Genomic DNA, 5,181 nt, shown 5'->3' on the forward strand with positions numbered 1-5,181 from the left:
TCTCAGTGTAAGACCACTGTATGGTAATACACTCAACGCCACAGGATCACACCGCGAGCAGGTCGCGCCACAAAGTATCAAAAGCTAAATGCTATTACAAGTGTCACAGAGCTTCCTATTTAAGGCCTGTTGTGGTATTCTCTGGCGCTAGGCCTGCTTGAATACATTAGGCTATTTGAATTAGTTTCATATCAAATAAAAGAGTGGTTTTTCAAGTACAGCATGTCACAAGAACAGCAGTGATCTACACTGAGTTTTCTTACGAATACTTGAAGATATCGTACTCCTTAATACTGCCCTTCAGAAAGTCTCAATTCTTCGGGCAAGACTCTACTCAAGTTGCCGAAAGCGTCCACAGGGATGCTGGCCATGTTGACTCCATCGCTTCCACATTGTGTCAAGTTGGCAGGAAGCCTGTTGGTGGGTGGACCATCGTGGAAGTGCACGAAGAAAACATGTTGCATTGAAAATACTCAGGCAGTGCTGCATTCTTGACACAAACCGTGCGCCTGGCACCTACACCAGATCCGATCTCACAAGGCACTTAAATCTTTTTCATGCCCATCTCACCCTGGACTGGCCACCATGTCTCATTTCTCCAGGCTTATAGAAGAATGATTATTTAACTTGTCCCTCTCCCTTCATCTACACTGATTGAAGTGGATGTAACAATGACATCAATAGGGATCAAGCTTTACTGATTCACCTGGTCGGCTGATTCATGAAAAGCAGGTGTTCATGAATGTTTGTAACTCTAGTGTAGGCCTGCACCCAAATGCACCCTATTCCCTATAGAAGTGCCTACTTATTTCGCATTTTTACTATGTAAAGCGCTTGAGCATCTGGAAAACGCTAACTGCTATACATCCTGTCATTATTCTCCGAAAACTTAGCAGTGCAGTTATGAGAATGAACATACCAATAAGCATCCTAAATATTTATGTTTGTGATTTTCGATTGATGCATGTCGATTAAAGTCGTATGTTGTATGTCTGTATATACTGTATGTGCGGTAGTCATGTAGAAGAGGCTGGTGGGTGAGCCTATAAGCGAGACGGGCTCATTAGACTGGAATAGTCGCGAGTTTTGGTTTGAAGAAGAGAGAACAACTGGAATGAGAACAAGTTATTGATACCTGCGATTTGCCAGTTGTCCTACTATAAGCATGTAGAGTTTAATTTTTATAGTAGGTACACTTCAACTGTAGAGAACGGAGTCTAAAGAACAAAAATCCAGAAAATAATTGTATGATTTTTAATAATATTTGCATTTATTGGCATGACATAGAGTATGATCACACCAAACCAGTAAGATTTCGGCTCTCCACAGATCTGTTAGTTTCTTTTTAAGAAGCACTTCCGTTTCCACTCATACAGTATTAACTGCACCTTTTGAACGTTGTACCTGTTAATAAGACACTGTCACCACACGTTCAATCAAACAGACATCCAACTCTCCACCAATTGCCGAAGACCAGAGGAGCTGTCTAAGGACATCAGGGATAAAATTGGTAAGACCATGCACAAGCTGGGATAGGGCTACAGGACAATAGAAAGCAGCCTTGTGAGAAGGCAACAAACGTTGGCGCCATTATTAGAAAATGGAAGAAGTTCAAGAATGAAGGTCAATCACTCCTCGTCTGGGCTCCGATGAAGATCTACTCGTAGGCAGCCTAATGATCATGAGGAAGGTGAGGGATCAGCCAGAACTACACTCGGGACACGGTCAATTGACCTGAAGAGATGCTGGGACACAGTCTCAGAAACCATTAGTAACACACAACGCCGTCAGGATTAAACTGCCAGCGCCGCAAGGTCTCCTCTGCCATAGCCAGCGAGTCTCCAGGCCGATCTGAAGTTTGCAATTGCCATCTGAGAAATTCAGAGGAGGAATGGAAGAATCATGTGGTCTGATGAGACAAAAAATAGAGGCTTTTTGTCTAAACTCCACCCGCGTGTTGAGGAAGAAGAGTGGATGAGTAACACCCCAAGACACCCATCCGCCGCTGAACTGGGTGGAAACATCATTCTTGGGGATGCTTGTTTCTGGCAAGCGGACGACGACTGACGTATTGAGGGGAGGAGGATGGGGCATGTATCGGGAATCTTGGCCACAAGCCTCCTTCCTCAGTAAAGAGCACTTGAGATGGTCGTGGCTGGGTCTCCAGCATACACACAGAACCCACAACACACAGCAGGCAACTAAGGAGTGCTCCGAAGAAAGCTCTCAAGGTCCTGGAGTGGCTAGCCAGTCTCCAGACCTGAATCCCATGAAAATCTTTGGAGGAGCTGAAAGTCCGATTGGCCAGCAACAGCCCCGAAACCTGAGGATTGGAGAAGGTTGGGTATGGAGGAGTGGCCAAATCCCTGCTGCAGTGTGGCAAACCTGGTCAAGAACTACAGGAAACGTATGACTCTTAATTGCAAACAAAGTTTCTGTACCAATATTAGTTCTGCTTTTTCATGTATCAATATACTTATGTCATGCATAAAATGCTAAATATTGCTCTGAAGTAGCGCGCTAAATACTAAATGAAATGAAATGTAATTACTTAAAAATCATTACAATGTGGATTTCTGGATTTTTGTAGATTCTTTTTAGATTTCTCTCTCTCACGTTGAAGTGTACCTATGATAAAAATTACAACCTCTACATCTTTAAGTAGAAAACTCCAAAATCGGCAGTTATCACAATACTTGTCTCCCCACTGTATGTCTTCCTACAGACACATTGTCTTAATTCTGAACTACAGTACTGGGCTCACTGTCTGATGGATGGGGGTTAACACTGTCATTCCTGCTCTCAATCTCTCTGTGTTTTGCCTGTCTGACCCACCATTTCCTTCGCTCCTGTCTTTTCCCTTTCGTGGATCCTTCTCTCTTTTTTGACTCTCTAATCTTTAAGTAAGTCTTGTGTTTTTGTTTAAGAAGCTGCTCTGTGGTGTGGTCGTTTTTAAAATACTAATTTTGAGTTTTAAATAAACAGCGTTGGTTGAAATAAAATGGTGGTGGGTATTTGATTGTCACTGGCTTTATCGTTATGTCACTGGTGTTTACCAGCAAGAACAGTAACACCAGTATATCTGAGATCGAGATACTCCGGTATCTCAACATTGCAGGCCATTCCACTAGCCTACATGTCATTGCAAAATTATATATGTGTTCTAGACTGTGAATAAGAGCTGGATAAATTAGCTAGTTGATTGAGTGTCTGTCACGACTTCCGTCGAAGCGCTCCTCTCCTGTTCGGGCGCGTCACCGGCGATCACGTCCGTCTTTCTAGCCATCGCCGCTCCATTTTTCATATATCCATTTGTCTGTTTGTTTCCACATACACACCTGGTTTTCATTTCCCCAATCAATCTACTTGTATTTAACCCTCTGTTGTCCATCATGTTTTGTGTGTAATTGTCTTCATGTCAAGTGATGTTCGTTAAGCGCTTTTACTTTATTGTTCCGTTTTTTTGAGCGCGTTTGTTTTGTTGTGCTCCCGGGTTTGGAATTATAATAAAGTGCGCTTTATTTAATATTTCTCTGCTCTCCTGCACCTGACTTCGCCTTCATACACACCTTGACAGTGTCAGTTTGTATTCTATTTGGTGATGTCACCACGTTTGTGTTAGTCTGAGTACCAGTCTTTTTTAGCTATTTGTTACAAGCTGGTAAAAAATCCAAAAAGGTATTCCAGGACTTTGAAAATTAAACAACACACTTAAAGATCCTATTTTCATTGGAAACATCAAATCTATTTTTTTGCACAAAAAGACTTGGGTCATGAAAGTAGATGGTCAGAGTTGTAGCCATTAAACGTGCCATAGAGCTGAAGAACCTTAGAGAAAAAGATTTGATGAGCAAGCTTGACGGTTTTCTAAAGAAAGATCATCTATCTCAAGAAGAAGAGTCTGTATTTAAATCTTTACAACTAGAAATAGAACAGTTTTACAAGGATCTGTGTGCCTTTCGCAGATCAAGAGCAAAATGGATTGAAAAGGGGGAAAGAAACACCAGTTATTTCTTTGCATTTGAAAAGAGAAAGAAATCTCATCTATAACAGCACTCAAATGAATGATGTATTATGCAAAGATCCCATTACAATATAAACATTTGTCAAWTCCTCTTATGAAAACCTTTACAACTCACATTTTCAGGAAGATGGTTGTGAAAGCTGCATTTGCCAATCACCTGTCTCAATCGAAGAAATTAGAGAGTCTTTGAATTCAATGAAAAAAGGGAAATCACCTGGCCCTGATGGCCTGTCAGTTGAATTCCATAGGCAGTTCTGGGAGTTACTAGACAACCCTATTTTTAATATGTTTCAAGATTGCATGAAAAATGGTGAAATGGTCTCCACTATGAAACAGGGCCTTATTTCATTGATTCCGAAGCCCGATAAAGACCCTTCTCTCATTGACAATTGGAGAGCAATTACTTTATTAAATATTGATTACAAATTGATTGCTCTGTTTTATGCCAAAAGATTAAAGAAAGGAATAGATATCATTATAAAATGAGACTCAAACATGATTTATGAAGGGTCGTCACATAAGTTCCAACATTTGTTTAGTCTTGGACCTTTTAGACTATTCAAATGCAATTGACTCAGATGCTGTTGTTTTATTTTGGGACTTCTGTAAAGCCTTGGAAACAATTTAACATTGTCACGTTCGTCGTATGAATCGGACCAAGGCGCAGCGTGGTATGCGTACATTCTTTAATATATTAAGAATGAACACTGAACAAACTAAACAAAATAACAAAACGACACGTGACGCTATACAAAATGAGTGCTGACAGGCAACTACWCATAGACATGAACCCGAGAACACCAAAGGGAAAATGGCTACCTAAATATGATCCCCAATCGGAGACAACGATAAACAGCTGCCTCTGATTGGGAACCATATCAGGCCACCATAGACATACAAATCACCTAGACCTACAAAAACCCTATACATACAAACAACCCTAGACAATRCAAAAACTAACGTACCCACCCTAGTCACACCCTGACCTAACCAAAATATAAAGAAAACAGATATCTCAGGTCAGGGCGTGACAGTACCCCCCCAAAAGGTGCGGACTCCCGGCCACAAACCTGAACCTATAGGGGAGGGTCTGGGTGGGCATCTACCCTCGGTGGCGGCTCCGGTTCTGGACGCAGCCCCCCCTCTTTACGCTGATC

This window comes from Salvelinus sp. IW2-2015, linkage group LG34 (genome assembly GCF_002910315.2).
Source record: "Salvelinus sp. IW2-2015 linkage group LG34, ASM291031v2, whole genome shotgun sequence".
NCBI lineage: Eukaryota > Metazoa > Chordata > Actinopteri > Salmoniformes > Salmonidae > Salvelinus > Salvelinus sp. IW2-2015.